This window comes from Miscanthus floridulus, chromosome 3, assembly GCF_019320115.1.
Source record: "Miscanthus floridulus cultivar M001 chromosome 3, ASM1932011v1, whole genome shotgun sequence".
Lineage (NCBI taxonomy): Eukaryota > Viridiplantae > Streptophyta > Magnoliopsida > Poales > Poaceae > Miscanthus > Miscanthus floridulus.
In genome coordinates this window covers 92,382,322-92,394,585 of record NC_089582.1, presented here as the reverse complement: position 1 = coordinate 92,394,585, position 12,264 = coordinate 92,382,322, and positions in this window count along the sequence as shown.

Here is a 12,264-nt window from a genome sequence, read left to right as displayed (position 1 = left end):
TGACGACCATGGACCTATGGGCCGAGGACTGCTCCTAGGCTATGACCCGTGCCCGCTTGCTTTGAATGGGGTCGGAGTCATCCCGACCAACTCCTGCTCGGCCTACAGGTCGCTGCGACCTCTGGCTCGGGACTCCCCGACCGAAGCAACGGGCAAGGCGTCCTCTGACTGCAAGTCACGTATCGATCGGGCGCCAGTCTGCCCCTCAGACCACCTAGATTGCTTGACTGTAGCCATGACAGGCAAGGCCTCCTTTGGCTGCAAGTCCGTCATTGGCACCGGTTCTATCATCGCGCAAACGCCCGTCCGCTCCTCGGACCGCCCGGCTCGCTTGGCCACGCCCGCCACGGACGACGACGGGATCAGCGATGCCGTCAAGGGGCGCGATGACCACGGCCGCTTCATCGCTCGCTCGCCAACGACATCCGCACTCGCTGCGTGCTTCCTCGACATAGGAACCGCTGCACACCGCACGGCCTCCTGCTCACCACCGGCGGACATCGCCGCAGGGCCACGACGCTCTGCCAAGGTCACAATGACCTCCTGACTCTCCTCCTCGTCGAAGAAGACCATGTTGTCCAATTCTGTAGGAGGGTCATCCGACGCGAGTTACGACTCGACGTCGCTCCTATGTTCCCTAGCCCTCATGCACCAGGTGACCTCCTTCTTCTTCTCTTCCTTCTGCTGAACCTCCTCAGTTCTTTTCTTCTTCTAGGCGTCTGTCGCTTCCTTCTGAGCAGGCTTGCCGGGCCTAGCCCTCCGGTCCCTTGGGAAGGTGTGGCCAGGACTTGTACTTTCTGAGCCCCTACGGAACGTACGACCCCCAATCAAGAAATAGGACAAGAAGAGAAAAATACGCGGATTAGAGAAAGGAACAAACTAGGTGGGACATGATCGAAGAGTTGAAAGGTATGGGCCTCCCTTCGACCCTCTCCTTGGGCCTCAACTGCAGCACCCAGCCAATGCAACTCTAGACCTCATCGTCCAATAGATCCTCCGATGACGTATGGTCTGGGTCCGTGAGGCCGTCGTACATCCACATCAGCCGCACCCTCTCAGCCAACGGCACGACCCAGTGGTAGTACAGGGTGTGGAACACCCACACCCCATTGAGACCACTCTTCATGAGCTTCTGGAGCTCTGCCTCGATGACTCCCACCTTGTGCTTCTCCTTTTTGGCGTAGCCCCACGTCCAACTTTCTTTTTTCTCTGGCCTCTACCGGTGAACATTGGGAATGGCGCCGCCGCTGGATTCCTAATGTAGAACCACTCCCCATGCCACCCCCAATTGGAGTCACAGGGGAGGTACCCGGGATATGAGTCTCCCACACCTGGCTTCCTCTGCAGCGCGAATCCTCCCACTGGCGTGATCTCAGTCGAGTCCCCCGCCATCAAGGCTCTCGGGGAGAAGAGCCGCCGGAAGAAATCCATGTGTGGCTCCATCCCAAGAAAAGCCTCACAAATAGTAACGAATCCGGCGAGGTGCAGCACCCCCGTCGGATTAAGATGCTGTAGCCCTAGGCCCCACTCATTGAGAAGCCCACGCAGAAACCAGTGCGCGGGGTATCCCAAACCTCGCTCGTGGAAGGTAAGGAATGAAACCACCTCATCAGAACAAGGTTGTGGGAACTCCTTTCTGGGGACCCTCCAGTGCGCCACCTCCTACGGCGGTAGAAACCCCTTCTAGACGAAGGCCTCTAGCACTGACTTCCTCACGATGGACGACTTCCAGTCTGACATCTTCACTCCGGATTGCAAAAGGAATTAGTAAGTTCTTCTATTCTGCTCTCACCCTCTCCCTTCTTTTTCCTAGAGACCACCACGGCTCTCAGGAACACTCATGGCAAGAAAAGAAAGGGGGTGAGAGAAGAAGAAGAACAGGCAAAAGAACAGAACAAAAACCTCTCCCTGCTCCTACTTAAAGGAAAAGGGACGACGGTTGGGGAAAGACGTGCCAATTGGGGAAGGCAGAACGGCGGAGCGAGAATTTTTCTCTCTTTCCCATTTAATGCAGATGGGACGCCCCTTGACCGATGGGACATGCCCAGCACGATGAAATGGCTCCTGATCAGGCGGGACATGGCCTGGCCATGGCCCACCACTACCGTGCGCTGGGCACAAAAACCGAAGCACCACCACACGCGGATGACTCCCCGTCTCCCTAGGCCAGACCTAGAGAGACCCAACAGTGAAATCTCCACCGAGAGAGATCAACCGGCCTCCTGAGTCGATTGATTCACTCAGGATAAACACCTGAGATACAGGTCTCAGTCGGGCATCTCCGACCGGAGCTCTTCGAACACCGTCTCTCTGGTTGCCAAGGTGAGCATGTGTTCATTAATACAAACAGTTCACACAAGGGCTAACCCACGATTGACAAGCGTAGGTACCGGTCGGACATTTCCGACTGGAGCTCTTCGAACTCCATCACTCCAGTCGTGCAGGTGCCACCACATGAAATCTCGGCCAAGAGACAACCAGACCTCCCTGAGTCGATCGAGTCACCTAGGATAGATCAACCGACCTCCTGAGTTGATCGGTTCACTCCAGATAAGCACCTGAGAAATAGGTAGGAAGCGAAGGGGTGCCCCGTGTGGGCCATGCCAACTCCATCTCGAATGACAAGCATGGGTCCCGGTTGGACATTTCCGACTGAAGCTCTCTAAACCCCATCTCTCAGGTCATCAAGGTCCCAGATGGACATTTCTGACTGGAGCCCGATGAACCCCGTCTCTACAGTCTTCAAGGTAAAACACTATCAAAGCCCCTCTATTTCAATTTAAAACATTCATACATCCATACGCGCATTTCATAAAACATTCATACATCCATATGTGCATTTCATAAAACATTCATACATCCATATGCGCATTTCAATTTAAAACATTCATACATCCATACACACATTTCATAAAACATTCATGCATCCATACGCGCATTTCATAAAACATTCATACATCCATACGTGCATTTCATAAAACATTCATACATCCATACACGCATTTCATAAAACATTCATACATCCATATGCGCATTTCATTCTATACACCTGAAACCCCCGGACGGATAGCGCATGAACCGCCCGAGGGCTCAGGAACTAAGCATCGCACGTGCAGCGAAATTCACCAGAACGCTCCGTGTTACGCTATGAAGCAGCGGCTTGCCTCATTCGATATGAGCAACCGAACAGAGCTAGGGGAGAAAACCGTAGATGAGCACCATGCGGCCTTTGCTCGGTTTGGCAAACCGGATCATCTCAACCTTCTCGTTCGATCCTGAACCTCTCGCCAAGCCCACAGAATCTCCATCTAGGGGAGGCCGTTAGGCCACCCGGGTCGCTCTATAGAACGACATAAGCATCTGCTGGGTTGTAGGTAAAGCAGTAGTGAAATGCCACAAGAGGGCTACGCCAACCCCATCGCGAATGATGGACCCAGATTCCACTCGATCACACCCGTTAGCGAGCTCACCGAGCTAGTCTTTGAGCCCGAGCGATCAGGATAGGCGACGAAACTCAGCCCCTCCGGTTGTGAGGAACTAGATGGGGTAGCACAAAACAACTCACAGCCCCCACGAAGGCCCGATAGGGCTCGGGGGCTTAAATACCATGGGACTGCGACTCTAAACTCGTGTCGACGAGATAGGTGACATCCGGCTATGGCTCTTGGGACCACGACTCCTAAACTTGCGTCAACAGGATCGGCGACATCTGGCTATGGCTCCTGGGACCATGACTCCTAGACTCGCGTAACGGCTTCAGACGGCTTTACTAACTAAAACTAACTCTCTCGATCCACGGCGAGCACCGATGCCTGGGTCTACTCGTGACTCCACCTTACTCGATCCCACGGCGTGCATCGACACCAAAGAGCAAACTCTGTTACATCCAAAAACTAAAACTCCTTGCTGGATCCCCGGCGTGCACCGACGCCGGGATCAATAAGTTCTGTCTCAACCCAATCTCCGTGTTTAAAAACACCTCAGCTGCACAACGACGCCATGGTTAAACAAAATCACGTCTTAAAACTCAAAACACACACACCCACAAACATAACACAAAGAACCCCCCAGCCGGTTCTATCCAAACCACCCAGGGGCTCAGGGGCTACACCCGTGGGTGCGCTCGCGCGCACCCGCCAGCAGGACAATAATCCCTCGGACGATTTGGCTTAAATCGCCCAGGGGCTCGGGGGCTCCTGTCGGGTTTATAAACCCAGGGTCCCTCGAGGATTGGCTTCCACGCCCGGGCTCAGCCCAGGAAAACAACATATATCTCATGGGACGGCCCAAAAAACTAAAACACAGCAGGCTAGAAGGGTAGTCCAGTCGTCGACTAGAAGGTCTACCCATAAGAATAGGCACCCGCTCGTTAGCTTCTTCGGCCCACCTCTTCGACTGGAGCACTCGCTTCAGGCACCAGCCATCTCTGAGTAGTCTCTCCAATCGGAAGGCTTGGCCCAAAACACTGCTTCCTACTCCGACCCCATGACCGGGGCTCACGGGAAGCCTACTGACCGCTCTTCTTTGACCAGTGCACTAAGGGCCGACTGGAGCCATTCGACTGGGGGCTCCCTGTTTAGAAGGAACCAGAAGACATGCGGAGAAAGGCAAGGCATGGCTCACAGGTCAAAACCACTGTACCAGGGACCATACCCTACGTGAAATAGTGCTCTACAGCCACCCTGACACAAAGTATTATAGGGGCCACTAGAAACTCCCATATGGTAAGCCCCCCACATGTCTCTAGACACCGATCACAGTATGGGCTCCAAGATCCACCATACCGAGTGAACATAGCGTGGCTCCTCACATGCCACCAGGCATCCAGAAGTATTTGCAGGTACCAGCATCCATCCTTCCTAAAGAAGATATCTCGACCCCCCATGCACATCTGACATCCTACAGTGACATCGACAGTATTGGGAGGCTTCAACCATTATCCAGTTTTCATCACCGTAGGCAGCAAGGCTTAGAAATATCTGTACTCTCTCCCTCTCACCTATAAATAGCCATCCCCTTCATCTATAAAACGGGATGCGCTCCCTCCAACCAGGGAAGATCGACTTCTTTAAGCTCAGACTTACTAGATAGACATCAACACTCCCAACCGTAGGACCACCTAGTTCCAACCATGACCCTTCCGGTCGAAGTCAACCGAACCTCTTGTACACCCCCTTCTTTCTCCTTCTCGTTTGTACCCCCACTACAAACTTTGAGCACCTAGGCTCAGAAATAAAGTCATCGACCGACCCTGACTAGATGTAGGGCATGTTGCCTGAACTAGTATAAATCCTATGTCATTGAGTGCTAGGCCACCTCCGATCACAACGTACAGCAAAACTATAAATATTTACTAGTTGGTCACTTTCTACACCGACAGTACCAGAGCGTGTGTCGCCCTGGTCGTGTCCCGCCAAGCCAACATCGCATCGAGTTCTAGTATTCCCCTCCCCTCTCTTCTCTCTCCCACCATGGCCGACTAAGCCATGACTTTAAGTGCGGTAGGGAGAGGTCATATCAGGTCATGTCATGGTGTCTCTAGTGCCGCCATCAAGTCGCCTAGCCAGCTGTCCTCACCCACCCTGATTGGCACCCGGCTGAGCTCCAATTTTGGAGCTTTTGCCCTGCCACCATGCCATTAAGGCTGAGCCACCCATCACCGTGGACAGCTCCCATCAGATCGCCTAGCGCCAAATTGGATGCACCGCTAGACTCGCCTCGAACCCCTCCTCGCCATGCATACCTGAGCCATACACCTACCACTGACCCAATGCTGTTGACGCAGTTGTGTCCATCATGGCTTGTCGCCGAGCTCACCATGTATATGTGGCCAGCCTTGCTCGGGGTGTCTCCGGCTGAACCATCGCCTCCGCCAGGACCATGGTGATTCCCTGATACTCACCCGCTATCACTACTGCCCCATGAGTGTAGCAGCTCATTGAAATGCGGCTGCCACTGCTGTAGGTTGCCCGACACCATGGCGGAAGTCATCGTACCTTATCTCTAGCCTCCAAACCATAGCCCGGTGCCACGCATCAACCCCTAGGTGAGCATCGACCCTCTAGGTGAGGCGTGGAGGTCCCAAGTCGGCCGACGTGATCACCCTATGCTGGCTGATGCCGTATCGGCAAGCGTGAGGGTGTCGGGGACCTATCCGTTGTAAAGAAGAGGAAATGTGATGGCCTTTGTGCATAAGTGTTGTCTCTAGGAATAGTAGCATGAACTGCGGGTTGTTTGTCCAAAAGCCAAGGGCTTTTCTGCAAGAGCGTCAGCGCACCTGTGGGCTCCCCGCATGGGTCGTCTTCACATGTGGGCCAAGTCCGAGATGGGCCGCGTTGGGCTGTTTTGGTCTTTTTCTTTTTCTAGTTGAATTAGTAAAGCTTTTCTATTTCAATTCTGAGTTAGATTTGTATATTTAATATAAATTTGTAAGAATGTCCAAAAATCACAAAACAAATTTTGTTATGTTCCTAAAATTGTGATTTATCTACTAGTATATTTTGTTCACATAGTTTTATAATATTTTTAGGAGTTATATAATTAATTTGAGATGCTTAATATTGTAAGATATAAACTTGAAGGATTTTTTGTGATAAATTGATGATAGTGTTGGCTCTAAAACTTTTACAGTAATTCCCTAACATTATTAGGTGCTCACTGTAATTTTTATAGCTTCATAATAAATAGTTTGCTAAGGTAGCTAAATGAGCCCTAGTTCAAAAATATATATTTAATCAATAAAATGCCAAAGCACCTTGGGATTTTAAAACTAGAATATTTTTTCAGAGACAAAGCCTTACTTGATGACATGGATATGGAGACTAGTATGTTCCTTATTAAATCTGGCTCGTTAGCTTGCGGAGTGTAATCGTATATTTAAGGGTTGCGATTACCATTGATTAATTATGCCTCTGCGTTGTATCCACATATATCATAATAGAAACAATGATGGATCATGGAGTTGACTAAAGTAGCAGAAAAGATGATGCCTTGATGATCACGTCACTATGATGGAATGCGAACTTTTAGTTATATCTTACTCAGGCAAGCCCCGATGCATAACCCCTATCATTCTGCACTTTATCTTATGCTTGTGCATTAAGTTTTAAGGAGTTGAATGAAAATCACTTACATATATATATATATATATATCCTTATCCTATGAGTCCTACTAGTATGTCTGGATCGTGTAGATTGCTATGTTATAGGGATCCGGTTGAAGTCGAGTGATTACTTGTCACTCGCGAGAGATAGAAAATGTATTATTGTTGTTATTATATTACTATCACAGGGAATATATATAAATGATAATTAGAAACCGAGCAGAATGATACTTTGGATCTGGACTTGGTTTGGCATTCGAGCGAGGCTCAGATTGCACTTGTTCCGCCTGTGTCGATTGAGGACCGTCCGTTGCTGTGGATGGTAGTCAGGTCACAAACTTATTATCCTAAGCACATACTTACTTATGAGAGCGGGAAGGCTCGTTGCTCTCTTGTCATGGGTTCTGGCTCTTTCCAAACCAACTAATTAGAGGCAGGGATGGTGGAGGTCTAAGCACCACACTAAGTCCGGGACTCAGGAGTGGGGGCTTGGAGTCCAAGTTTGGACAGGTGATATAGACTAGGCCTGATCTTCCGAAAGGTATGATAGCATCGATTAGTGGAGACTCGATGTTCATGATCTAGGCTTCGAACCAAGGCTGATTTGGACCCCCGCAACCATTACACCACTACTCCATTGGTTATCAACCACGCGAACCCGATTGACCTCACCGAAAAGGCTTTCCTACAAGCGAATCGAGAACACAAGCAAGAACAGGATGAACACAATCTGAAATTGTAAATAAATATGAGGCTTATGATAACAAGGAGTTCAAGTCTTTATTCGAAAGGACTAATCGCCATAGGCGAACAAGATCAAGAACTGAGGCCCTGGTTCATAGCAAGCAGCCTTGGCGGCACAGTTGCAGCAAAACGATGTCTGTTTCACGAGGAAATCAAAAACTAAATAAAAACCCAAACCCTAAGGAGAGCGACGGCTACTATTTATAGATTCTTGGGCGTCACCCCCTAGATGTGCCCCCTAATGAGCCCAAACACGATACATGGTCCAACGGACCAAAAGACGGTGTCGTAGCACCCTAATAGATTCCGGACGCTGACTTGTTTTGATGATTCCCATTGATTCCGAAGGTCTTTTGATGTGAGACCACTTGGATTGGCTTACTTATCAAATTAGCTTTCCAACCATATATGGATCATTGAAAACAGAGTTCGGATGCATCTTAGGTGACTAGTTTAAGGCAGACTGGTCCTGGAGGCCGAGGCAGACTCGAACTTGAGTTGCTTTAGGCCTCCACCTCAAGGACTCGAACCAAATTAGCCTCAGACCTCCTTCTTGACTTGGACACCCTTGCTAGCCTCCTATCCCTCCATACCATGTGCCAAACATGGTCATTTGCATGGGTGTCATGTCCTCATCATCCTCCCCTTCTTGACGAAAAGTCGTCCTCGGCGTCGATTGTGCTTGAAACTGATCCTGCACAACATAAAGGAGAACGGAGTTGCGAAAACAAAGGGAACTGAAATAATTATGAGAAGGAACATGACCATGTTTCCAAGTTTGTAGCATGTCATCTCGCATAAAAATTTCATCAAGCATGTAGACTCCATGATCCGAATGCACACGATGTATGTCAACACTATCCTGCAAAAGGTTAGAACTAACCAAAGACAATGTAGGAATAGATGGTCTAGCAAACATAGGTAGCAACCAACAATGCTCCCCTTCTTGGAAGTGAACTTATTTCTTTGAGGAACATGAGAAAATATTTGTATTATTATGACTGCCCTCTAAATGATCATAATCTTGTACAACAAAAAGAAAATTCATATTACTACGAATGTATACTCGATGTATCATATATTGTCCCTTGTTGTTATATTTGCCAATAACATGATATGTGTGTTTAGAAAACCAAGGCAAATCAGCATATTTAAAAAGGCTCTCCTTCAAACAATCTAGGTTACACAAAACATCAAATTCAATGTAACCTAAAGTATGTAAAGAAGACAACAGTTTGAGCTCATCAGTTTTAGTAGCAATATGAATAACATGTTTATTTTTAGCACAAGTGACTAGTTCCAAAATATGTAAAACTAAAGCATCATCAACCAATGCATCTTTATCATAAGGAACATCAAGCAAATTATCATGGTGAAAGCTCTAGTTTGGTTTTGGTGAATTGATGAAACCCTAAGTGCTAACCTAGTTTATCAAGTGATCATGACATAGGTAGCACACTTCAAGTAGAAGAAGCTAATGAAGATCATAGCATGACAATGGTGATAGCATGGAGATGATCAAGGGCTTAAACTTGAAGAGAAGAAAGAGAAAAACAAAAAGCTCAAGGCAAAGGTATAAACCATAGGAGCTATTTTGTTTTGGTGATCAAGACACTTAGAGAGTGTGATCACATTTAGGTTTGATAGCCGTACTATTAAGAGGGGTGAAACTCGTATCGGAATGCGGTTATCAAAGTGCCACTAGATGCTCTAACTTATTGCATATGCATTTAGGATCTAGTGGAGTGCTAACACCCTTGATAACATTTGTGAAAATATGCTAACACATGTGCACAAGGTGCTTGCAGGGTTGAGATGGGTTTGGGTCCCTCTCTCCCTCCCGCCGAGCTTGCGAGGCGGGATTCGGCGCTTTTGGAAAAATGAAATGTCTATTTTCTATTGCGCCGGATGCAAAATTCTTGGTGATTGGCTCATTGGAGCAAGGGTGAAGAAGTTAGAAGTGAAAACAAGTTGGTCGCAAAGATGCCAGCGTCGGTCAACTGACCGGACGCTAGATCTGAATGCACCGGACGCTGGCAGGCTGCGTCCGGTCGCGCTGACGTACGGTGACACAGTAGCTGGAATGTGACCGGACGCTGGCTGCGTCCGATCGCATTCGACCGGACGCGTCCGGTCATGCTCGGGAGCTTACTGGAAACGACCGGACGCTGGGCCTTCAGCGTCCGGTCAGTTTATACCGGAGCGTCCGGTCAGGTCAAGTGACCGTTGGAATCAGGACACGTGGTCGTCTGCGAGCGACCGGACGCTGGGGTCCAGCGTCCGGTCAACACGACTGGAGCGTCCGGTCAGAACGCGTTTTGCCCAGTGAAGGGGTATAACGGCTCTATTTGATGGGGGCTCTATTTATAGCCCCATGGCCGGCTCAAGGGACAGCTCTTGCACATTTTCATTGACATAGCAACCTTGTGAGCCTAGCCAAAGGACTCCCACTCATCTACATCATTGATTCATCATCATAGTGAGATTGGGAGTGATCCAAGTGCATTGCTTGAGTGATTGCATCTAGAGGCACTTAGTGTTCGTGTTTTGCTGCGGATTTCTCTTGTTACTCTTGGTGGTTGCCGCCACCTAGACGGCTTGGAGCAGCGAGGATCGTCGAGCGGAGGTGGTGATTGTCTCCGGCTCCGATCGTGGTGATTGTGAGGGGTTCTTGACCTTTCCCCGGCGGAGCGCCAAAAGGAACTCTAGTGGATTGCTCGTGGCTTGTGTGATCCTCATCTTGTGTTGGTTGTGCGGCACCCTATTGAGGGTTTGGCGTGTGAAGCCAATTAGCGCGTGAACCTCCAAGTGAGTGAATCGCCACAACGAGGACTAGCTTGCCGGCAAGCAAGTGAACCTCGGTAAAAAAAATCATTGTCTTCATCATTGATTCCGAGGTGATTGGTCATCATTGCTATTCATCTTCGTGATTGATTGGTTCATTCATCTACACGGCGGTATAACCCTCTTAATCACTCTCTTTACTTTACCGCAAACTAGTTGACAAGCTCTTTAGTGTAGCTAGTTGTGAGAGCTTGCATGCTTGGTTGGTGTGGCTCTTTAGTTAGCCTTTGAGAGCACACTAACATAGGGTAGTGTCATTGCTCTTGTGTGAATTGACACTATCTAAACTAGAATTGTGTTAGGTGGCTTGCATTTTGAGTAGGCTAGCGCAACACTCGCTTCGCCTCATAATTGTCTAACCATTTGGTTAAGTGGTGTTGTAGAAATTTTTATTAGGCTATTCACCCCCCCTCTAGCCATTAGGACCTTTCACATGGGACAAAGATAAATCAAGAGAGGGTTTCACTAACAATTGCTCTATGATAACATGGTTTGTGGAAAAATTTAGTACATTAAGACAATTTTCACCTTCCGTGAGTGTAGCACCATGGGCATTACCTGTGTTTTCAGCAGGAGTAATAGGTGCATTGTGAAGTGATGGTTCTGAATTTGCATATGAGGTTGTGAGCTTCTCATTTTCTTCCATGTCATCCTCTCGCTTATGTACATTATCCTGCAGAAGGTTAGTCATAGCAAGAGGAATAACAACAAGACTCTTCCTCTAAATGGTGCACCTCATCATATGAAGTCAAAACAGGAGGTGGATTAACAAATGTTTCTCGCATAAGAAGTTTCATATCATTCTAAGTTTGAGGTTTATCAGAAGGATCTAAAGACTCCCACCAAGATAAAACAGAATATCATAAAACACTAGCTACATTTTTTATCTTCCTCCTTGGACACATAAAGCGAGTAGGAAAAATGTTATCGATGGCAATTTCCCACTCCATGTACTCATCAGCACCTATACCATCATAAGTCAGTGGATACGAATAACCTGTCATTGTTAGAAGACAGCAAAAGACAACATAAATAATATTATCCCTACCAACTACTTAGGTTGTGGACAAGGAAAAATAAGGCACTCAACTCTCAAGCGTCTTATCACGGTCTTACAAGTGTTCTTACTAAAGCAACAGGCGGTGCAATCGGTCGGTGACTGTGATACCGTTGTAGCTTGAGTGTAACAGTTGCAAGGCGAATCTGTACTTGGTTAGAAGAAAGTGGAGCTTGGACAGGCATAATATAGTAGCAAGGAATAGCAAAATTCACAACTGAATAGCAAAGCTGAATAAGTATCCCAAGTACTTATCTTAGTTGCTGGCCTACTCACGTTCCAAGTACCAGATATATTAAGTGATGTGAATAGCAGGAATATAATTAGAAACAAGGTAAAAATCAGCACACGCAAACACAGCTCAAATGACGCTCTCTATGTGCTCCTCTAGATATTGTTCCACTTTTGCCCCTCTCTTTTTTCTCTATTTTTGGGCTGTCGTTGTTTTTTGGGATTCTTTGACTTTTTATTTTTATTTTTTTGATATTTTTTCTTCACTTAGGAGCACAAAAGAAG